This window comes from Molossus molossus, unplaced genomic scaffold (genome assembly GCF_014108415.1).
Source record: "Molossus molossus isolate mMolMol1 unplaced genomic scaffold, mMolMol1.p scaffold_m16_p_3, whole genome shotgun sequence".
In the NCBI taxonomy this organism is placed as follows: domain Eukaryota; kingdom Metazoa; phylum Chordata; class Mammalia; order Chiroptera; family Molossidae; genus Molossus; species Molossus molossus.
This window is the reverse complement of record NW_023425366.1, coordinates 123,052,976-123,077,042: the sequence shown is the minus strand read 5'-3', so window position 1 is coordinate 123,077,042 and position 24,067 is coordinate 123,052,976. Positions and strand designations below refer to the sequence as shown.

At 52.6% G+C, this 24,067-nt stretch overlaps 1 protein-coding gene and 1 non-coding gene across 2 annotated transcripts in view; both read right to left on the bottom strand.

Annotated features, from left to right (window-relative positions):
- The window catches only part of SBK1 (SH3 domain binding kinase 1), a 53,214-nt gene extending 30,037 nt beyond the window's left edge, over nucleotides 1-23,177 (bottom strand). Inside the window, exon 1 of the mRNA XM_036280003.1 lies at nucleotides 22,777-23,177. The gene's annotated coding sequence lies outside the window, so the exon portion shown is untranslated. The remainder of the gene's footprint in view (nucleotides 1-22,776) is intronic.
- LOC118642973 lies at nucleotides 18,947-19,108 on the bottom strand. The gene has a single exon (XR_004961880.1). It is a non-coding gene; the product is annotated as a U1 spliceosomal RNA (small nuclear RNA).
- Nucleotides 23,178-24,067: the final 890 nt, after the last annotated feature.

Below are 24,067 nucleotides of genomic sequence, written 5' to 3'. Positions count from 1 at the left end.
CCCCACGGGGAGCTCTCAGAGACAGTGCAGAACATGCATCGATGTGCACAGAGCAGTATTACACCCCAGCTCCTGTCAGTGCTCGGTGGGAGCTGCCGGCGGAGGGCAGTGCCGTGGATACGAGCGGAGCAGGCTGGCGCAGAGAAGGCCCCCGGGAGGGGAGATGAGGGTGCTGCCAAGTTGGAGTAGGGCGGAGGCCCCGGGAGCTATGGACAGGGAACAGACAGTGGTCTGCCACAACTGACCAGCCCTTAGAACAGGGCTCTGGGCCTGGCTTGACGCCCACCTACTCCAAGTGGAGTAGAACTCTGCTATCCATCTTGCAACAGAACTCCAGTTCTCCTTTAGAGACCCACATTGCTTGACATACCCTCCCTTACTCATTAGGGGTGCTGGTGCAGGGGCTTACCTGTTCGGCTCTAGGGGTGGGCTCGTGACAGCCCCTGGCCACCGTGATTGTATCTGAGATGAATCTGTGTCCCAAGCCATGCCAATCGGACAGAACTCTCTTCCCATCACACTCACAGAGGGTGGGACATAAGCCTGGAGTTGCTTCCACCAGGTAGACCCCCCTGGAGGATGAAGCCAACACAGCAGACAGCAGAGCCAAGAGATGGAGAGGGTCAGAATCCTCCTGCCATCATTTGAGCCCCTGGATCTAGCCATGCCTGAAGCCTGTGGGCTCTCCAGGCATGTAATCCAACAGTCCATTTTGTGCTTATGTCAGCTGGACTTCGGTCTCTGTCCATTACAACCCTACATTCTTTTTACTTTTCCTAATAGTTTATTTTATTTTATTTTTGAGAGAGAGGAAGGGAGAGGGTGAGAGAGAGAGACGCATTGGTGTGAGAGCCTCCTAACTGCCCCCTTCCTGAGATCGAGCCCTCAACCCAGGCACGTGCCCTGACCAGGAATTCAACCGGCAACCTTTGGGTGCACGGGATGACACCCAACCACTGAGCAACACTGCACAACCCCATGCTCTGTACCCCACGTATAAATGTGGATTTCTAAAGTGTTTAAAAATGCAGGGGTAAACTAAAGATTCTCCCCTTTGTCCCCCCACAATCACAATTTCCTCAGCATCCCAGTTTGTGCAAGGGGATTCTCAGACGAAGCTCAGTCTGCCCAGAGTCCTTGAATCCTTGGAGACCAGCTCCTGCCCACTAAGGGTGGTATATGAGGAGCTGGGGGGCTCCTAGCTGAGCATGCAGCATGGGTGTCTGGGCTGCCATATGGGGCCCCTTTCCCTCAAAGCTTCAGGAACCTCTGGAGTCCTGGCCAAGGCTTTCATTCATTCATTCATTCATTCATTCATTCATTCATTCGTGCATTCACACTTGTTAATGGGCACCTACTATATGAGGACATTAGGTAAAAGGGTAGACCAGGTGGACAACCCTTGTCTTGAGGAGCTTCCAGTCTAATGGGGGGAGACACTACACTGATCACACCAATACGTGTAAAATTCTGAGCTAAAGAGGTAAAGGGCCATCCCAGTGTTCAGGGCCCCATGTGGCCTCTTCCCACTCACTTGTAGTTACTGACTGACCAGCTCTCCCCTGGAGCCTGCCCAGCAGCTCAGACACATTCTTCCTCCTTCAAGGTCTTTTTTTTTTTTTTAATTTTTTTTTTTATCCTCACCCGAGGACATTTTTCCATTTTTTGTACAGACAGAGTGGGAGGGAGAGAGAGGAAGAGAGAGAGAGAGAAACATCGATGTGAAAGGAACACATCGAGTGGCTGCCACCCGCACGACCAACCAGGGCCGGGGACAAACTGCAACCAAGGTACATGCCCTTAGCGGGAACCGAACCTGGGTCTCTCCGGACCCAGGCGGGCGCTCTAACCGCTGAGCCAAACCGGCCAGGGCCTCCTTCAAGGTCTTGTCCTCAACTCCAGCTCCCGGAAGCCTTGCTTTGTGTCCGACCCGCATCCTGCTGCCAGCACAGCCCACTTTCTTTGCTTTGGTCCCCGGCAGGTGAAGCACAGCCGAGCACCTCCCCCCGAATGCTTTTCATGTCATCTCCCTGCTCAAGATGAGTCTCTCGACATTTGTTGTGCATCTAGGGTGTGCCGAGCATTCCCTAGGTCTCCCTCAGGGGGAGAAACCGAGTCACAGGGAGAGCACAGGGGTCCTGAACTAAAGGCCAGTCTCCTCCACCCCCGGAGAGGGAATGGGAAACCCTGATATGCACCCTTCTTGCTATTTACCCCTCTACCTTCTCTTCGGCCAGGGGACCCTCCCAGTCAGCAGCCCAAGTGCAGCTCCCGGGGCCCAGTCCATTCCTGGCACCCAGAACCTGCCTGGGGATCCCCCTGACACCCAGGAACAGCACCCTCTGGGTTTCCCCTCCATCCTGACCCCCAGGGAGCCTCTCTTCATCCTTACCCACTTAAGAAACAAGCACAGGCCTCTGCCCGGCCAGGCTCTGAGCATTTCACACTGAGCACCTCATTGAAACCTGACAATAAGGCTGAGGTGTGGGTGCGATCATTACAGGGATCCACCTGAAACTGCACTGTTCCCATCCTCAGAGCTGCGTTGCCTCATTGTTGACCCTCCCGCTGTCCGCTGGTCCTCATCCCAAAGATGATAAAACTGAGACCGAAAAAGGAAGAGACTTGCCCAAGACCACCCAGCTAGGACTTGAACCCTGAGAGAGGAGTCCTCAGAGAGATGGAACGGGAGAATGACAGACAGGCAGAGAGAGAGGGGAAGCAGACATCAACAGAGATGAGGCATTCACTGAAGTCACACACTGGCTGGGACTCGAACCCAGGCAGGCTCCAGAATCCAGGCCCCTAAACACCTGCTGCTCAGTCCATCCATCCCGGCCATCGGCACCTGCTTCCCTCTCATCCCATTTCCATCCCTCTCCCCACCCACCTCCCTGTCCTGGTTCACACTCCTGCCTCTGGGCTGCCGGAGGGGCACAGTCCTGGTGCCCTGGGACTAAGGGAGGGACAGAGGTGGAGGCCTCGTCCATTCCTGCTGGAGGCTTGGCTGAGCGGGGCCTGGAGGAGGTGGGCAGGGATAGGAGCAGGAGGGGCCGGGTGGAGCCGGGCCTGGAAGCCCTAATTAAGTCAGTTAATTAGGTGGGGAGGAGAAGCTTGTGGGAGTTAATGAGCTTGGCTAATTAAGTGGATCTTGGAGAAGGGCTCAAATTCTAGGCTGGGGAGAGATGGAGGCTTAGGCAGGATGGAGGGAGGGGAATGAAATACCTGGTGTCTCTGGGCATCACCAAGGTCTGCAGACACCACTGGGATCGCAGGCCACTGGGGCCACAGCCAAGACTGCAGTGACCATTAGGGTCTGCGGCCACCCCAGGGTCTGGTCCAAAGTCACCTAGGGTCTGCGGCCACCCCAGGGTCTGGTCCAAAGTCACCTAGGGTCTGCAGCCACCCCAGGGTCTGGTCCAAAGTCACCTAGGGTCTGCGGTCACCCCAGGGTCTGGTCCAAAGTCACCTAGGGTCTGCGGTCACCCCAGGGTCTGGTCCAAAGTCACCTAGGCTCTGCAGCCCTCATCAGGGCCACACATGCTATTGACACCTACCTGCTCCTAAAGTCACCATCCCTCAAGGCTTAAAACTGGATCCTCTTTGAACATTTCGGGGGGCAGACGTTGAGCCCTGATCCAGCGACCCTTCAGAGGAGCCATGGCAGTCTCTGACGGGTCGGGAACCATGACAACAACCTACCCTTCTCCCCATGATTTAGTTGGCGAAGCCCGTGTGTACCCGCCATCACTGCCAGAGGGAGGCTGTAGGGCTCTGGTCCCGGCTCACAGAGGAGACAGCCGAGGCCAGGGAGGAAGGGGCTTGCCCTGGCTCGTCCTCAGTCACGTGCAGACCCTGGAAGCGGGCCCGCGGACAGCAGGGGAATGTTCTGTAGTGAGCCTGGGCCAGTCCCTGAAGACAGCAGCCGTCTCAGGAGCCCGAGGCTTTCTCTTGCTGGGGCCTGTTTCTCTCTCCTTGGGTCCCGAGTAGGCACCGCGCCCAGGGATGAAGCACTTAGCATGTGTGAGGTGTGAGTGTCTGGCACCAGGACCAGCTATAGAACGGGGTGGCGGGTGCTCTCGTTCAGAAAGCAGAAGGAAAGCGTTTCCTTTCTACCCAGGTCTCTCTCAGGCTCTCGTGGAGTTTCTTTAGACTTTTTTCTTATTGATTTTAGAGAGAGGAAAAGAGGAAGAAAGAGAGAGAGAGAAACAGCAATGTGAGAAAGACACATTGATTGGCTGCTTCCTACACATGCCTGGACTGGGGATCAAACCCACAACCTGGGTATGTGCTCTGACTGGGAATGGAACCTGCCACTTCTTGGTGTACAGGTCGATGCTCCAACCAACAAGCCACCGGGCCAGGGTTGTCATGGTGTTTCTTATTTGATCCTTAGTGTCCTTCTCCCTTGGGCACAGGGATAAATGTGGGGCGAGTGCAGACCCTCACAGGGCCCTGGGCCACCCTACTGCACATCCAACACTGAACCCTCACGCTCAGGCCCTACCAGATGGGGACAGCAGGACAGCAGCAGGGCGGGGCGGGGCGGGGCGGGGCGGGGCAAGGAGCGGGTGCCGAGGACCCGCCAGGACCTGGGAGGGCAGACTGCTCCGCGTGCTCCACCGGCCCATCGACTCCACTTACAGACTCAAAGGTGGAATGGTCAGGAGGTCAGGAGCTGCAAGAGCCAACCACGGAGCTCAAATCCCAAGTCCGAGGCCCTGTGCGACTGCACTGGTCACACCCTGCATGACACACAATCTGACTCGGGCCTCACTGCCTACTTGGTCCTGTTACTGCCCTCATTTTACGTGTTGGTTTATCCATTCATTCATCCATTCATTCATTCACCAAATATTCATCGAGTGTCTCCTGTGTGCTAGGCACTGTTTGCAGTAAACAAGACAGAAGAATCCCTACCCTCGTTTGTTCTAGTAAGGGGAGAAAACAACGAACAGGGAACATACTTAAATGATTATGCTTCAAGGGATTTGTGTGAGGGAAGAAATAAAGCAAGGAGGGGACAGAGCATACAGGGAGGTCCTCGCAGAGGTTCCTTTGAGCAGAAGGTAAGAGAGAGGGAGCCATGCAGATGTGGGGGTGGGGCCAGGTACAGTAAACCAGCCAGAAGGAACAGCCAGTGCAAAGGCCCTGAAGCCGGAGTGTGCGTGGGATGCTTAGGAACAATGAGGAGGCTGATGGAGCGTGGGAGGAGACTAGAGTAATGGAGGTAGTTTATTCAGGGCTACCACAAGCCTTTGGCTTTGACTGAGTGAGGCAGAAGTCATTGGAGGGTTTGAGCAGAGGAATGAAGAGTGTCTTAGGTTCTAATAGGCTTCCTCTGGCTGCTGTGGGAAGACAGCCTGTGGAGAGCATGAGTGGCAGTGAGGAGGCTCCTGCACCCAGCCAGGTGAGAGAGGATAGCAACTAGCAGTTAGAGTAGGGAGCCGAGGAGTGGCAGGATCTGCTGACAGATTGGACATTGGGAGGGGTGTGTGTGTGTGTGTGTGTGTGTGTGTGTGTGTAGTTTGCCCTGGGCACCTGGACCATAAAGTTTTACGAACAGCTGAGGACCCAAAGCAGCTCTCTGGTCCCCAGGATTCCTTGCCCCTGAGGGTGTGCTCTCATTTCTGAGGTACAGCCACCCCTCCATCTCTGCATCTCTCCCTGCCTTGGGCCAGCGGCTGCAACGTGGAAATGTTTACGTGAACCCTCTTGGACATAATTCTTAGCTCTCTCTGCTCAGGGTTGCAGACGAGCTCTTCACAGGGCCAGGGAGGTACTGCGAAGAGGACACGCGGCTCGGGCAGGAACAGCGGTGAGCTGGAAAGCCCTGGCCCATCTGACTGGTGGCTTTCCCTCTCCCCAGGCCCACTGTTATGTGGGACTCAGGTGCTCAGAGCTTCCAATTTTTCAAGAGAAGTTTGAAATCGGGATTTTAGGATGTAAAACTCTGATTTTTAAAACACTGGCAAATCATTTAAAAAATTTCAGAGCTTGCTATACCTTCTGTGAGGTCGAGGATAAAACAGAGGGCCTGCTCAGGTGGGGAGGAGGAGGCATCTGCAAATCTGGGGATGAAGATGTCACTGGGGTGGGGGTGACAGGTCAGCTATTGCTGGTCGGCAGGAGGGGCCGGAGGGGCGGTCAGGAGAATGGCTGGAGAGAAGCACCCCTTCTGAGCCCGTGAGCAGCAGGCAGAGACATTGCTCCATGGGTCACATGGTTGCCAGGTGAGGGCAGGTGCTGGTCCTGGGGCCAGAAGGGGGAGACCATGGCCAGGAATGAGCCCCAGGTGAGGTTTGCTGCAAGACAAGAGAACAGTAAGACTGAACAGGAAACTGAAGCCTGGAGACCACCCCCACCCCAGCCTCTGCTTTCCTCCAGCCAAGAAAGTTGACCTCCATTTCTCGCCCGGATCTGGCCTGGATCTGAGCAGGAATGGCCGAGGGGCTGCAGGAGGGGCGGAGAGAGAGGCAGTGTAGCAAAGCCTCCTCCCCACTGCTTCGCTCAGCCGTTCCCCAGTGTGGCCTGGGCTTCGCAGGCCGGCCCATTCTCCTCCCACCAACCAGAGAGGTCGGAACGACCCCTGGGCCCATTTGACCACTGATGAAACTGGGTCACAGAGTGCCGGGTAACCTGCCGACGGTCACGGGGACTTAGAAATAGTGAGACCTGGAGTTAGACCCAGGGTGCGTGGCTGCAACTCAGAATTTTGAACATAGAAGCTGTCAGAAAAAGAGGCCTGCACCTGGATGACGTGGCTCAGTGGTTAGAGTGTCAGCCTATGGACCAAAGGGTCACGGGTTCGATTCCCCATCAAGAGCACGTAACTGGGTTGCAGGTTTGATCTCTGGCCCCCTGGCCACCATTCGATGTGTATGTGTTTTTGTGTCTCTCTCCCTCCTTTCCACCCTTTCTAAAAATGGATGGAAAAATTATCCTCGGTGAATATTAAAAAAAAAAAAAAGAAGAGAGGTCTGAACCTCACCACTGGCTGCTGGGGCCAGTCCCACATGTGTGTGCGCAGCACTCCCTCTAGTGGCCGGTCGGCCTCAGTGCAGGACAGACGCTGGGCCCGCTTGGCGTTGGGATTTGTCTTCTGCCTCTGTCTTTCTACCTCTCTCTCTCTCACCTTGTTTACTCCCTGATTCAACAGGGGAAGACCACAACATCCCATCTGCTCACCTCCAACCCCTGACATGCCGCCCTTACCCAGCTGCTCCACTCAAGACCACTTTATCTGGTCAGCTCCCCACCCCCAGCCTCCAGCCCCAGGGTACCTTCTTGTTGCTCCATTTGTCTCTTTCTGTCAGAGCCTAGTTCTCTGTCTTCCACTGTGGTTCTCAAACTCTGCTGCACATTATAGTGTAGCTTTATTTATTTATTTTTATTAAATTTTTTTTTTGCATTTATCGTCAGATAGAGCAGGAGGGAGAGAGGGAGAAACATCAACGTGAGAGAGACACACATGGACTGGTTGCCACCCACACTACCCCAACCAGGGCCTGGTGCAAACTGCAACCGAGGTACATGCCCTTAGCGGGAGCCGAACCGTGGACTCTCTGGTCCGCAGGCCGACGCTCTAACCGCTGAGCCAAACCAGCCAGGGCTATCGTGTAGCTTAAAAAAATCCTGGTGCCAGGCCACACCCAGAGCAAATGAATTGGTGTCCTCTCACTGTCTTTAGATATTCAGGCTACAAACTTGGGGACAGAGTGGGTCTCAGGCAGCCTACAGCAGGCCTCTCAGTTCCCTGGCCTCTGCTGCTCCCGGGCTCACCCCACACCTCGTGATCACCTCACCCCTCACCCTCTGAGATCTGTTTTTGTCACCCTCCTTCTATATCCCCCTTTCATCCTCTTCGTCACTTGCTCTGACACCCACACGCAACAGTTCTTTGATCTCATAGAGACCACCAGTCCACTGCCCCTGTCCTGTCTTACTGCTCATCAGCCACTTCTACCTCAGGTGGCTTGGGCTCTGCCTACCATCACCTGGAAACCCCCTCCCATGCCCACCTCTTCTGCTGGAGTGCCTGCCTGGCAAACCGCCAACCATCCTGCCCGCTACTCACTCTGAGCAAACAACACTGCTTGGAGCGTCCCACGCCAGGCTGGCTCGCCCCCTCTGATTCATGCTCTCGAGGGGCGCTCACTGCTGCCCCGCAACCCCACGATGGCAGCCAGTTGCTTTCCCCACTCTCTTTGAGCAGTGTTTAAAATTTTTTTTTTCTTTATTGATTTTTAGAGAGAGAGAGAGATAGAAACATCGATGAGAGAGAACATTGATTGGTCGCCTCCTGCACGCCCCGCACTGGGGATTTGGCCCACAACCTGGGCATGTGCCCTGACCGGGATTCGAACCGGTGACCTCTTGGTGCATGGGTCGTTTGAGAGGTGCTTCTTTTTTTTCTTTTTTGTTCAGGTAGAGTGAGAGGGAGAGAGAGGAACAGAGAGAGAGAGAGAAACATCGATGTGAAAGGAACACATCGAGTGGCTGCCACCCGCACAACCGACCAGGGCTGGGGACAAACTGCAACCGAAGTACGCGCCCTTAGCGGGAACCGAACCCGGGTCTCTCCGGACCGCAGGCCGACGCTCTAACCGCTGAGCCAAACCGGCCAGGGCGAGAGGTGCTTCTTAAACTAATTTGCCTGTGAGTCTCCTAGGGATCCTGGGGAGGCTCGAGATTCTGCCCACCTAACCAGTCCCCAGGTGGTGCCCGTGCTGCTGGTCCGTGCACCCCACTCTGAATGGCAAGGTGTTGGATCACCCTTTTCCTCTCCTCTCTCCTCAAAACGTGGCTCCCCCTTCACTGAGAAAACATGGATCGCACGCAGTCCCATCGCCTCTGCCATCAAAGCACAGACCCACCTAGCTCCTCACTTCCCTGTGCTTCACTGCAAATCCCTCGTCCTGAGGCCAGCCCCTCCCCTGCACTGGAGTCCTGGTTTCCTCAGGACCCCTCCCTCCTCCCTGCACCACCCTGTCCTTTCCCGGGACCCTTCCCACAGCCCCGCAGGCACGCGGCAGGCTGGGCACCGCTGTGTCAGACCCCAGCACAGCCAAGCTCCCTGACAGACTTGCCTCTGCCTCTGCTCTGCCCCCTCCCGCCTCTCTTGTGTTATTGTTATCTCCACTTTCCTTCTGTAAGTGTAGTTTTCGTGTTTATTCAGGTTAACAGTGCCCATAGCTTAGAGTCAAGAAGCACAGGCAGACCCCACTCTCATTTCCCGCTTCTAAAAGAGTCATTTTAACTTTTGCAGTAGTTTTTACCTCTGTGTTTCCTTTTTTTTTTAATCCTCACTTGAGGATAGTTTTCCAATAATTTTTAGATAGCGTGGGAGGGGGAAGGGGGAGAGACATCAATTGGTTGCCTCCTGCATGCGCCCAGACCAGGGCTGGGGATCAAACCTGCAATCCTTGGGTCCGAGGCTCTAATCGCCGAGCGCAGTCGGCCAGGCTGCCTCTGTGTTTCTTACACAGCATGTTTACATTGCTTCTTTCCGGTTTTAGGCTTTATCTATGAACATCCTGCTTTGGAAGGTGAGGGTTGACTCCCTCACCCCCACCCCCACTTCCTGTCTCCCTATTTCCCACCCTCCCAATACAGTTGCATCATACTATTGGTAAGGTAGGTAGTGCTTACACCTTGTGGAAGCATCATGTACAGCTTTATGTAAAGTACTACGATTCTCCCCCTTCTGCATTAGGCTTTATGTTTTAGGGCAGCGGTTCCTAACCCGTGGGTGCTTACGGCCATCGGAAAACACACATTTCCAATGGCGATTCCTAACAGTAGCAGAATTACAGTTATGAAGTAGCAACGAAAATAATTTTATGGTTGGGGGTCACCACAACATGAGGAACTGTATTAAAGGGTCGCGGCATCAGGGAGGTTGAGAACCACTGTTTCAGAGCATTTTTAGGGTCACAGAACAATCAAGCAGAAAGTGCATCTCCAGCCTGTCTCCCAGTTTCCCTACAGCTGGTAAGTCATCCTGGTGCACTGCTGTTGACTCCAGTCCATCGTTTACCCGAGGGCTCCCTCTCAGTGTTTATTTGGGGGTTTTGACAGAGATGGTGTCATGGACCCGCCATTACAGTACCACACAGAACAGTTTCACAGCTCTAAACATGTCCTGTGCTCCCCATTCATCCCTCTTCCTTCCTATAAGCCCTTGGCCACCACGGCCTGATCTTACTGTCTCTGTCGTCTGGTTCGGCTCTTTCAGAATGTTACACAGTTGGAATCATACAGCCTTTCCAGAGTGGCTTCTTTTGCTCAGTGACATGCATTTAAGGTTCTGCCATGTGGCTTGATACCTCATCTCTTTTTATTCATATTATATGGATGTAGCATAGTTGGTTCATCCATTCACCTACTGGAAGACATACTGGTTGCCTCCAAGTTTTGGACAGTTATGAGTGAGCTGCTATAAACGTTCACGTGCAGGTTTTTGTGTGGACATGTTTTCAACTCATTTGGGTAAATAGCAAGGAGTGCTATTTCCGGATCGGAGGGTAGGACTATGTCTAGCTTTGTAGGAAGCGGTCTTCCGAAGCTGATCGCAACATCTGGCATCCCCACCAGCAGTGAGCGAGAGTTCCTGCCGCTCCACGTCCTCGCTGGCATCTAGTATTATTGTCGGGATTTTAGCCGTTCTAAAAGGTGTGTAGTGGTATCTCATTGTTGTTTGGATTTGCTATTGTCTAATGACATGATGTTGAACTTTTTTTTTAATCCTCACCTGAGGACATTTTCCCATTTATCTTCTGATAGAGTGGAAGGAAAGAGGGAGAGAGAGAGAGAGAGAAATATTGATGTGAGAGAGACACATTGACTGGTTGCCTTGCGCACAACCCAGACCAGGGCCAACGACTGAGGTACACTACTGTCGGTGTCCAGCGGTTGTGCATATACGCATAGAAATTTTTTGGTTTATCTCATCCCGCCCTCCCTCCTCCTTTCCCTTTGAGGTTCACCAGTCTAACAACCAATTTGTACTTCTTAATTCCATCATCTTTTTTACCCATCCTCCCAGCCCCCACCCATCTGTTGAGCAACAAAATGTTCTCTTTATCTATGAGTCTGTTTCTGTTCTGCTTGCTCATTTTGTTTGTAGATTTAATTGTTGATAGGTATGTATTCATTGCCATTTTATTGTTCATATTTTTGTTCTTCTCCTTCAAGAAGACCCTTCAACATTTCATATAATACTGGTTTGGTGGTGATGAACTCCTTTAGCTTTTTTCTTGTCTGGGAAACTTTCCTTCCCTTCCCTTCCCTTCCCTTCCCTTCCCTTCCCTTCCCTTCCCTTCCCTTCCCTTCCCTTCCCTTCCCTTCCCTTCCCTTCCCTTCCCTTCCCTTCCCTTCCCTTTCCTCTTATCCTTACCCAAGGATATTTTTACATTTATCTTCAGACAGAGTGGGGGGGGGGGGAGAGAGAGAGAGAGAAATCGATGTGAGAGAGACACATCAGTTGGTTGCCAACTGGGGCCGGGGACTAACTGCAACCAAGGTACATGCCCTTGGTCAGAATCGAACCTGGGACTCTTTGGTCTGCAGGTCGACACTCTAACCACTGAGCCAAACTGGCCAGAGCTGGGAAACTCTTTATATAACCATTGTTTCTAAATGATAGCTTTGCAGGATAGAGTAATCTTGGTTCTAGGTCATTGCTTTTTATCACTTTGAGTATCTCTTGCCATTCCTTTCTGGCCTGCAAAGTTTCTTCTGAGAAATCAGCTGACAGTCTTATGGGAGCTCCATGGTAGGTAACTAAATGCTTTTCTCTTGTTGCTCTTAAGATTCTTTGTCTTTAACTTTTGGCATTTTGATGATGATGTGTCTTGGTGTGGACCTCTTTGGGTTTATCTTGTTTGGGACTCTCTGTGCTTTCTGGACTTGTATGTCTATTTCCTTCACCAAGTTAGAGAAGTTTTCTGTCATTATTTTTTCAAAAAGGTTTTCAATTTCTTGCTCTCTCTCTTCTCCTTCTGGCACCCCTATGATGTGAATGTTGGTACTCTTTTTTTTTAATCCTCACCTGAGGACATTTTTCCATTTCTTGTACAGATAGAGTGGGAGAGAGAGAGAGGAAGAGAGAGAGAGAGAGAGAGAGAGAGAGAGAGAGAGAGAGAAACATCGACGCAAAAGGGACACATCGAGTGGCTGCCACTCGCACGACCAACCAGGGCTGGGGACAAACTGCAACCAAAGTACATGCCCCTAGTGGGAATTGAACCCGGGTCTCTCCGGACCGCAGGCCGACGCTCTAACCGCTGAGCCAAACCGGCCAGGGCTAATGTTGGTACTCTTGAAGTTGTCCTAAAGGCTCCTCACACTATCTTTATTTATTTATTTTGATTTTTTTTGTTCTAATTGGATTTTTTTGCTATTCTGATTGGGTTTTTAGCTTCCTTATATTCCAAATCGATGGTTTGCTTCTTGGCTTCACCTACTCTACTATTGATTCCCTGTAAATTATTCTTTATCTCGGTTAGTGCATCCTTCATTTCTGACTGGTCCTTTTTCATGTTGTTGATGTTCTAAGTTCCTTGAGCATCTTTATAAGCAATGTTTTGAACTCTGTATCTGATTGCTTATTTCTATTTTGTTCAGTTCTTTTCCTGGACTTTTGTTTTATTCTCTCATTTGGGACATGTTTCTTTGTCTCCTCATTGTGTTTCTCTGTGTTTGTTTCTATTATTAGGTAGAATTGCTATGTCTCCTAGGCTTTGAAGGGTGGCCTGTTGTAGCAGGTGTCCTGTGGGGTCCAGAGGCATAGCCTCCCTGGTCACCCCAGCTGGGCCCTTGAGGTGTACCCCTAGTGTGGACTGTACACCCTTCTGTTGTAACTGAGTCTTGATTGCTGTTGGCATGTCCATGGGAGGGATTTACTCAGGCTGATCAGCTGCAAGGACTGGCTGGGCCCACTGACCACTGGCCTCTGACTACCTTGGAGGATCAGCTGTGTAGAGGCCCACCACACAGAGCAAGACTTACTTCAGCAGGGCTCTGGTACCCACTGAGTCCACTCACTGAGTGTGTCACTTGTGGAGGTGGTTGGGTGGTGGTGCTTCGATGTGGTCTGAAGCTGTCCACTGGGTGTGCTGGCTCTGGGACAAGGTCAGCCACTGCCTGTGTTCTAGCCAGGGTCACCTGGCATAAGCTACAAAGTGATCTGCTGATGGCTGCTTCTTGTGCTGGGCTTGGAGGTGTCCAGGAAAAGCCAAGTTGTGAACCAAGGCTGGTTGCTTCTAGTGCCAGGCCTGGGGCCGCTTAACGGGAGATATGGAGCTCGCTGAGACCAGATGCTGCTTGTCTGAGAGATTTTAGGAAACTCTGAAGCAAGATCCAAAACAAGACAATCCTATGGTAAAGCCACTGGAAACAGCCTGGGTGGGCCTGAAAGTTTGGGGGAGCAGGGCCTCAGGAAATCATCAGGGTGGGGCAAACAGTGTGAGCGAGGTTGCTGGAGTCCCAGATACGGCGGCTCCTGCCACCTGGGGGAAGGGCTCACCAAAGGAACAACAGCCTCCCACAGCAAGTCTGTCCAGGAGAAAGCTGCCCCTCCAGCTCTCGCCCCAAGCCAAACAACTCAGTTCTTCCCTGTACACCTCTGGTGCCTTTCAAGTTGCCTCCTCAACACTGGAGCCCAGAAGGAGTGAGTCCCAGTAAGTCCGTGTGCGGGCCCTTTAAGAGGAGCTGCCTGGGGCTCCCGAAGCGTCAGCCTCCCTCAGCCTGTTTTACAGCCGGAAGTCATGGGTCACGTGACTCCCCCCTCGCTGCAGTCCTGCTGTGTCCTTGGTTCAGAGACCCTGTTTCATCCTCTGGGAGAATGAACCTTCAGTCTTGGGGGGCACTGCCCCCTGCGCTGAGTGGAGGAGCAGATCTAGGAGTGAAGCTCTTCTTAGACCAGGCCTCCTGCCTGTGGCCCCAGCTTTGCTCCCATTTCCAGAGGCACTTAGTCCATCAACAAGGCGCCTTTGGGGGTTCCGGAGGGTGAACCCTGGTGCCCCTCGGCTTTTCTCACTCCCGGTTTCAGGGTCACTGCAGGTGCACTGTTTAGACTGCCGAAGCACTTCCCGCTTCATCTGCCTTCCAGATGTAACGCCTGTTGCCACTGTGTCTTCTCCACTTTACCGTTCAGATTCCCGCCACGGCGGGCAGAATGGAGGCCCCGGTCCGCGTCCCCGAGCCGTGTGCCGCTGCGGGAGGCTGCGCCGGAGGGCGGAGGACCCTCCCCAGCTGCAGTCTGAGAAGCAGGTGTGACGAGGCGAGGACCAGAAGGAGGTCACCTTGCTCAGGGAAGGAGTCAAGAGAAGGAGGGCAGGTACCCTCTGGAAAAGACGAGGAAATGGAGTCTCCCCTAGAGCTTCCGGAAATTCTCCCAGAAAGAGCTCCCTAGAGTAGCCCGGTCAGCGTCTTCATTTGAGCCCAATGAGACCTGTGCTGCTATGGCAGCAACAAAAGACTAATATACAGTTGTCCTCCCTTTTCCATGGGGGATACATTCCAAGACTCCCAGGGGATGTCTGGAACCGAAGATGGTACTGAACCCTAAATATACTATGTTTTTACCTATACCTAGGGGGTTGGGCAAAAGTAGGCTTATAGCTGTTTGTATGGAAAATAATACAATAATTAATAAATAACAATATGCCTGGCCTGTGTGGCTCAGTGGATTGAGCACCTTCCCATGGACTGAGAGGTCCCGATTCGATTCCCCGTCAGGGTACATCCCTGGTTTGGGGCTCGATCCCCAGTAGGGGGTATGCAGGAGGCAGCCAATTGATGTTTCTCTCTCACATTGATGTTTCTCTCTCTCTCTCTTTTCCTCTCTCTCTAAAAAATCAATAAAGATATATTTTAAAAAAATAAAAGAATAAACTATAGTCCGGCCAGTGTGGCTCAGTGGTTGAGCGTCCACCCATGCACCAAGAGGTCACTGGTTCGATTCCTGGTCAGGGCACATGCCCAGGTTGTGGGACAAATCCCCAATGGGGGGCATGCTGGAGGCGGCCAGTCGATATTCTCTCTCATTGATGTTTCTATCTCTCTCTCCCTTTCCCTTCCTCTCTCTCAAAAGTCAATAAAGGAAAAAAAATTTTTTATTAAAGAATTAACTATGTTTCATGTACTTACAACTGTAAACTTACTTTTTTATTTCTTTGTTAATCTTCACCCAAGGACATTTTTCCCATTGATTTTTAGATAGAGTAGAAGGGAAGAGGGGAGAGAGAGAGAGAAACATTGATGTGAGAGAGACATATCAATTGGTTGCCTCCTGAACAACCCCAAGCAGGCCCAGGAATCAAACCTGCAACCCAGGTGCATGCCCTTGACGGGGAATACAAACCCAAGACCCTTTGGTCTAAGGGCCAATGCTCTAACCACTGAGCAACCAGCCAGGGCTGTAAAGCTAATTTGACACACCCCGTACATACCTATGATAACATTCAATTTATAAATTAGGCACAGTAAGAGATTGACAACAATAACTAATAATAAAATAGAACATCCCTGGCCGGTGTGGCTCATGTGGTTGGAGCATCGTCCCGTGCACAGCAGGGTCACAGGTTAGATGCCCAGTCAGGGCACAGACCGAGGTTTTGGGTTTGATGCCTGGTTGGGGTGCATACAGGAAGCAACCGATCGATGGGATGTGCCTCTTTTTCTCTTTCTCCCTTCCTCCCTCTCTAAAAAATAAATAAATGATAGAACAGTTTTAACAATATACTGTAATAAAAGTTATGTGAATGTCGTCTCTCTCTTTCCAGTATTTTCATGCTTTCTGGTCCAAACCTAGTCCTGACTGTGACCACCCCTCACTTGCAGTAGATGGTTTGGTGTCACTCTTCACAGGAGCCCTTACTGAAGCCTTCGAAGGAGCTTAACTTCCTGTTGCAACACACAGCTGTCGGTCAGCCACAGAAGTTTCTGTCCATGTCTTCCCCCAGAGATGTGATGCCCTTCCCATCTTAACTCAGCACTTACCTCGCACCGTGGCTGTAACTTTTGCAGTTTGAGATGCGACAGCAAAGCTAGCATGAATTTCTTTCTCCTTCTTCACAATTTCACGAATAGAAGATTTGTTGTGACTGTCTACATAGTCAACCTTGGCATATGAATTTTTTCTTTCCTTATTAAATCAAGAACTTCCACCTTTTCACTTAAAGGAAGCACTTTGTGGCTTCCCTTCGGCATATCTGACTGGCCAGCATCACTACTCTTGTGCTTTGGGGCCATGATTAAGTAAAATCAAGGCGACTTGAACACAAGCAGCGCCATGCGGGGCGGTGCTAGATTTCATGACGCTACTCAGAACGGTTTGCAACTTAAAACTTATAAATTGTTTTTTCCTTGAACTTTTCTTTCATATTTATTTATCTGAGAGAGAGAGAGAGAGAGAAACATTGCTCGGTTGCCTTCCGCACGTGCCCTGACTGGGAATCAAACCTGCCACCTTTTTGGTGCACGGGGACAATGCTTAACCAACTGAGCCACACCGGCCAGCGCTGGAATTTTCCTTTTTATACTTTGGACTGCAGTTGACCTTGTTGTGGCACGAGAGAACCGAGAGGCCACCGGAGCCAAATTAAAGCCAAATAGAGAGCAAAGCCGGCCGGCAACTGATCCCGAGTTCTCGGAGACCAGCCCTGGGGCCTCCAAGTGTTGTGGCGCCACAGAGTCAAAGAAAGACCACTAGGCCCTGGCCGGTTTGGCTCAGCGGTTGGAGCGTCGGCCTGCGGTACAGAGAGACCCGGGTTCGGTTCCCGCTAAGGGCACGTACCTCGGTTGCAGTTTGTCCCTGGCCCTGGTTGGTCGTGCGGGTGGCAGCCACTCGATGTGTCCCTTTCACATTGATGTTTCTCTCTCTCTCTCTGTTCCTCTCTCCCTCCCACTCTACCTGAACAAAAAATGGAAAAATGTCCTCGGGTGAGGAGAAAGACCACTAGAGAACTGAAGTCCAAATAAGAGCCGTTTATTAGCCGGCCGGCGTCTGATTCCGAACACCCCGTGACAGAGTCTTCGGAGTCAGCCCCGATAGGCTTTCTTACATGCCTTCTATACCTTACAGCAAATAGGATCTTCTTGACATAATGCCCAGGGCTGCAACAATGCTGTATAGAACTAGTCTGCCTTGCGGATAACAGGAGCACCCGGGCCCACCCAGGCACACCCTGGAACACCCAGGTATTTCAGTTATTTCAAGGTACATTGGGTCACACTTAGCCCCGAGCTGCACAAACACAATGCAAGCCTAATTCCTTGAGATCGTGGGGGAGGTCGAGTCTCTGACTCAAGACCTCCAGGCTCTGTGGACTCTGTCAGACACGTAGCCACCTCCCCACAATTTCTTGGTCCAGGGAGTATTCCAATTTACTGAGGTTATTTTGACTAAACAGTTTCAGCTAGAGGGCACACAGTGACTTTCCCAATCATCAATTATGGAGCAGCACAATAATTTACCAACCATCAGTTATGGGGTTATAAACACGTCAGCACAACCTCAGGTAACTGAAACGTCAGAAAGCGAAACTGCGGGTATGGGAGGACTATTGCACATAACTTAAAATAGCCGCTCACTTCCTTCTCATGGGGATTCAGGACACAGAGAACTTAAATGTGTATGTTCAATCCACCATCTTTAACCAGAAGTCTCCGCTCGCCCCTGCTTTGGTCTACACCCTCCAGGAAACGTTCTTGTCCAAGTGGATTTTGACTCCCGGGTGGCTGAATCCATCCTTGGTTTGCTGACTGTTCTGCATCTCTGACGTCAACGCTGCCCTGGCTCTGCTCCGTAGGCTACTGCTCTTGGTTTCTGTGCTGCCCACACCCTTGGTTTTCCTCCTGCTGTGCCAGCTGCTCCTTCTCTTCCACCCTTGTTGGCTTCTCCTTCACCTGACCTCAAAATTGCAGAGTTCCTCAGGGCTCCATCGGGGCCCCTCCTCTCCCCTCTCCCTTGAGTGACCTCATGCCTTTCAGTGCCATCTCTTTGCCGTCTGGTAGTCAGCTGGAAGCCAAGAGACCTCCCCTTTGTGCTCCAACTGCTGACTCGCAAGTCCTCACTTGGACAGTTCACGTGCTTCTCAAGGTGGAAACATCCGTGGCAGACTTCTTGTTTCGCAGTACCTCTCCCTCCCTGAGACTTCCACCATCCACACACTTGTCCAACCCAGAAACCCCAGGTTTGTTCTCCACCCCCATTTTTCTTTAAGCCATCAGCACATTTTGTTTGTTTGTTTTTTAAAGAATAATTTATTGCGTTTTAAAGGGAGAAGAGAGAAGCATCGATGAGAGAGCACATGGATTGCCTGCCTCCTGCACGGCTCCTACTGGGGATCAAGCCCGCAGCATTTCAGTGCACAGGAGGACACCCAACAGAGCCACGCTGGCCAGGGCTATCAGCAAGTTCTGTCTCCTAAATGTATCTAGAAAGCATCCACTTCCTCCCAGGGCCACCTCGGCCTAGGCCACGGCATGCCCCTCCATCATTGCCATGACCTCCACTCTGCTCAGCTGCTATGGAATCTCCCCAGAGCCACTGGAAGGATCGTTTAAAATCTCAATCAGGTTATAGCGCTTCCTCTACTTAAAAGCCTCAAAGGCTTCCCAATCCCATCCAGAGAAAAATCCATTCTCTTCGCCATGGTCCACAAAGCCTATGTCTCTCCCCATCCACCCAAGTCTTTCTCTTCATCACTCGCTCTGCTCTGGTCACACTGCCTTGATATTTCTCACATCCCCCAAACTCCAGCCTTCCTCAGGGCCTTTGCACTCTTTGTTTTTGCTGGATGCTCCTACTTCCGTTCTGCCCAGCTCCCTCTCATTCCTTAGGTAGGAATGGCAATGTCCCTACCTTCCCTCTTCACCTTATACAAAGTAGGTGCCTCTCCCACCACCCTTCTGACTATGTTCTTTTTTTTTTTTTAACCAGGGGAGAGCGTGAACGCAGTCCCCCACTACCACAAATTGTGCAGTCGAGTTTCCCACATTTGGGGAAATCACGGGGTCAGCACATCTGGAGTGCAATGGATAAGACTCGCCCTGGGAAACCACCTTTGTGATCATAGTATCGCCCCTGCCAGGTAAGTATGTATGTGTTTTTTTGTTTTTTAATTTTTTATTTATTGATTGATTTTAGAGAGAGAGGAAGAGACAAGGAGAGAGGCGTAGAAACATCGATGAGAGGAAACATCGATTAGCCGCCTCCTGCATGCCCCCCACTGGGGATCAGGCCCACAACCTGGCATGTGTCCTGACTGGGAATCAAACTGGTGACCTCTTGGTGCATGGGTCGATGCTCAACACTGAGCCACACCGCCCAGGCCAGTTATGTTCTTAACAGTGGGTTTTGAACACGGATGATCATATTTATTTATTTGTTTACTTGTGTTTTGTTTGCTCCCCCATTTACTATAAACCCCATGAGAGCAGAGATGGTGTTTTCACTGTCCAGTTTCTAGTGCTAGCCCAAAGAGAGTGCTCAGTGGGATTTGTGGAATGAATGGATAGGTGAATGAATGAATGAATGAATGAATAAACAAACACACTGGATGCCTATTATGTGCCAGGTGCTTTCGTGTATACCAAATGTTTTTGGGATTTTTTTGTACAAGAATCCTACGAAATTCTCATAACTGGATTACATTTCCTAATTTTGCTTGCAATTAGCTGTTCTGGCCCATGAGTGTGGGCAGAAGTGAAGTGGACGACTTCCAACTGGCTCGTAAAAATTTCACCTGTGGTCCCTGTTCTCTTTCTTGCTCGTCTTCCAGTGGCTGCAGAGGGTGGTAACAGAGTCACAAAGTGGGAAAAGCCTCAGCCCCCAAAAGCTTGACGCCGTAGAGTCTCCCCCCAGTCCCCCTACACTTTGCATAAGCAGGATATAGACTCTACTGAGTGGAGCCATGTGATTTCCAGACTTACTTGTCACAACAGGTAGCTACCTTAATGAATACATCAAAGCACCTATGTAGGTGGTTGGTGAGAACACTGTGGGTGATGGTTTTGCTGACAAGTTTTCATCAAATGCAGCTGTGTTCTCTGTGGGCAGTTCCTCACATGGTCCCACAACGGGGCCCAGGGCCCAGTGCTCACCGTCACAGCGCAAGCACTGCATGTCATTGCTCCAGGCTGCTGTCTGGCCCTCGGGAGGCTCCGCCAGGGCAGTGCCTGCGTCATGGTCATCTCTGTGGCCTCCGCATCCAGTCCCCAGGAGGTCTCAGGGAAAGCTTGTTGAATCCACAAATGAGTGAACTGGTCACCTGCACTCCTCATTGCCTCTCTGTCCCTCAAAGTGCTCGAGAAAGCTCAACTCTTTAATTTTACAGAGGCCTCAAGAGAAGAAATGATTTCCCAGGGTCACAGGGAAGCAGGATGCAGCGGAATCGGCTTGCCCCAGGGCTGCTAACATGGCAGCCCTATGAGAGGGAACCCTGGCACCTTCCGGGGACTGGAGAAATGCTGAGAGGAGTGGGGTGGGGGCAGGCTCCTCTAAGCCTCCAAGGTGACCCCCACACCGCACTGCCCACTGCCCCCTCCAGTAGGACAGACGCACTCCAGAGCCGCCCGCCTTCCCCCACCCAGCCAGCACCGCCTGGCTCCTGCAGCCTGGGTGTTCACATCACTCAGTATTTTTAGCTTCACCACCTGGCACCTGTGGTCAGTCTCTGCCCAGCCTGGCGGTGTCCCCTTCCCAGGACTTAAAGGGCCAGCATCTACCAGCTGAATAGTAGATTGCAAACATAGGTCACCATACTGCAGGGCAGGAGGCAAAAGGACATTCCCTACAAGGGGTCCCCAGAGTTGGAGGTGGGAGATAGGGGGATTGAGGGAAGAAGGCAGGATCTCATGGCGACCTGACCCTAAGGCCTGTGTCTCTCATTCTTGGGTTTCCCAAATTCTGGTTTGCTCAAGCCGCTCACCTGGGGGACTGATTAGATTACACATCCATCCCCTCTAAGACCTGAGGCCACAAAGTCGCCAGGACAGTGTGTATTTTTTTTTAATAATCCTCACCCGAGGACATTTTTCCATTTTTTGTTCAGATAGAGTGGGAAGGAGAGCGAGAGAACATCGATGTGAAAGAGACACATTGACTGGCTGCCACCCACACGACCTAACCAGGGCCGGGGACAAGCTGCAACCGAGGTACGTGCCCTTAGCGGGAACTGAACCTGGGTCTCTCTGGACCGCAGGCCGACGCTCCAACCGCTGAGCCAAACCGGCCAGGGTGACAGTGTGTATTTTTAACTATCAACTCAGATGATTCTAATGTCCTGTCTCCCCATATCACATTCATTCATTCACTCACTTCATTCATTCATTCATTCAATAAGAATTTTGAGCTCCTGTAATAAAAATAGCGATTCTTTAGGAGTTCATTGCTTTGGAGTTCAAGCAGCACTCCCAGCTCACTGAGTCTCCTATATTGGTCCAGACCGTAGAACCGACTAGCAGGGCTCCTGCGGGCAGAGGGGTCAGTGTCCCCTGACTCCCTGAGCACAGTGCGCCACGCCTATCACGGCGCCCAGCACTCTGTCAAACTGATCTGTTTGCTTGTCTGTCTCGCCCATGAGGCTGTGACCCTGTGAGGGCTGGGCTCCTGTCCTGGCAAGCCCTGGCACTCTGTGGGTGCTCTGCCATGGTTGGGTGACCATGGCAGGAGCATCCCCTCATTTCACAGATGAGGAGACAAAAGCCCACAGAAGGAAAATGACAGAGCCAGAGTCTAACAGAGAGATTCAGGGAGGAAGCAGCCCAGGCAGCAGGGGCCCACACCCCCTCCCTCCTGCAAAGGCCTGGAGTGGGCACCTGGGGTGGCCCTGAGCCCGCCCTTCTCCCCACCCAGAGCAGTGCCGACTTAGGCAGTGATAGAGGCGAGGCATGGGCGGGCTGGGTCAGGGCAGAGGTGACCCTTGTCTCTCCTGCAGTGTTGTCCTCCATCCTGGGAGCCTGTGGTCATAGCTTGGGTAATCACTTGGCGGGAGCCTGGGTTTCCCTGCAGGTGGGGGTGGGGAGAGCTGGCAATCGGGACAAGGACCCTAGGGCATGAACATCCACCTGGGCACAGTGCACAACCCCTCTCCCACATAGGACATAGAACTCACACGCGCTGCCACAAACATGTACGCACACTCACAATCACACACTCACCCTCAAATACCCAGTCACACAGCTGCACAAACCTTCACTCCTCACCCCCTTCCCCATGCACACATGTATATATATACACACAGCCATTTCCACTCATTAATTCAACCAGGACGCAAACACGATCAAGTGTCAGTTCAGTGCAGGGAGGAAAGGTGACTCTCAGCTCAGGGTGGGGCTGGGGAATTCCTGAAGGACTTCCTGGAGGAGGAAGCATTACAGCTTGGTCTGGATGAGGCTGGGCAGAGTTTCACTGAGGTGAATTTAGGGAGCAGAGCGAGATGAGGTGGGTGGGGTCAGTTAGATCACACAGGCTTTGAATGCCCAACTGAGTGTCCATTTCATCTTCTGGGAGCTGGGAGCCATGGAGGGCTCTGAGCAGAGGGACATGACCACAGTGGAAGAAGACAGAAAGGTCTCTGTGGGGCCAGGAAGGGAGAGCTAGAGAAGAGACAGGTGGGAGATCTGAGAGTCTGGTATAGGGAGGTGGTGGTGGGTAGCAAGCAGTGGACCCAGAGACTCACAAGTGGGTCTGCCAGGCCCTGTGGGACCCAAGTCTGAGCCCCGTGCACTCGCCCTGCCCACCCGCTGCCCACAACGGGCACTGACCTCTGCAGTGGGACCTCCTCCGGCAGCTCCTCATCCTTCTTCCCGTGGAGGCAGATGAAGCAGAAGGCTGGCACATCCTCCAACCCACAGCCCAGGGGCCCGGCTGGAGGCAGCTCCAGGACAGGACAGGGGTGCCTGGTGGTGGCCTCGGCAGCATCCTCCGCGGTCTGGGCAGAGGTCCCTGAGCCAGAGTGCTCCAGGGTCAGCAGCCTGCTGGCCTCAGGGTCCTGCGCCTGCCCACCTGCCACCTGTGCCTTTTCACTTAGATTTCCCGTTGCTCCGGTGGGTGGAAGAGCCTGTGGCTCTGTCTGATGGGGACTCCTGTCCTGACCCACAGGACTTCCAGGACTCTGGACCTCGGGAAACAGCCTCTGGATGCCTGGACTCAGATGGATGGACGAAGCTCCTGCAGGGCCCTCAGCGCCCCTCCGATGCCCACTCTGCTGCTGCCTGTCAGAGGCGAGACCCGAAGGACAGACTCTTAGGTGTCCTGTCCATCTGTCCTTCTGTCTGTCCAGGCGTCTTCTTGTCCCTGCTCAGCCAGCACGACAGTGGAGGTGGTTTCCTTAAGAAAGTTTGTTCTTTCCCGCTGAAGTGGGTGGCATGGGTGGCCTCCAGGAGGGAGGGTCGGGGCCTGGAGCTGAAAGGTGGGTGAAGCCAGGTGAGGCTGGCACAGTGCCCACAATGTCCTGAAAAAAGTTCTGGCCCCTGGAGTCCTAGCTCTCGCGCTGGCTCAGACTGGAGACCGGAGCTCTATCCCTCCGCTCCCTGCTCCTCCGGCTCCCTCAGACTCCAGCTCAGCTCCGCAGGCAGACCGGGAGGCTGTGGGTATTAATAGCTCCACATTCTTGCTGAGGAGCTGGGAGGTTAACTCCTTCCCTACCAGAGCTGTTGGGGGGTGGCACGCTGGGACAGCAGGTGGCCACCGAGCAGAGGGAAGGGCACTGTCTCAGTTCTATTTCCTGACTGAACCTGGCCTGCCTCCAAAGGACCCCCAGGTGCCACCTCCTGATCTGTATCTTGGTCAGAGCGCCCTGGCCACCTGAACCCTCCATACACACTCCAGGGAGAGGCTGGTGGCTCAGGGAAGCACCTCTGGGGTGAGCAGGACTCTGAGCTCCGGAGAGCATCCCCAGGACTCCTCCACTCACACACCTGCCCCTCCACCTCGTGTTCCCTGAACAGTCAGCATCACTGACTCTGGGTCCAGTTCCATCGATGGCTTCCTGTGGGACCTACTCAGATGTACTGCACTCAGCCCCTGTGGGACCCAGGGGTGCACTACACACAG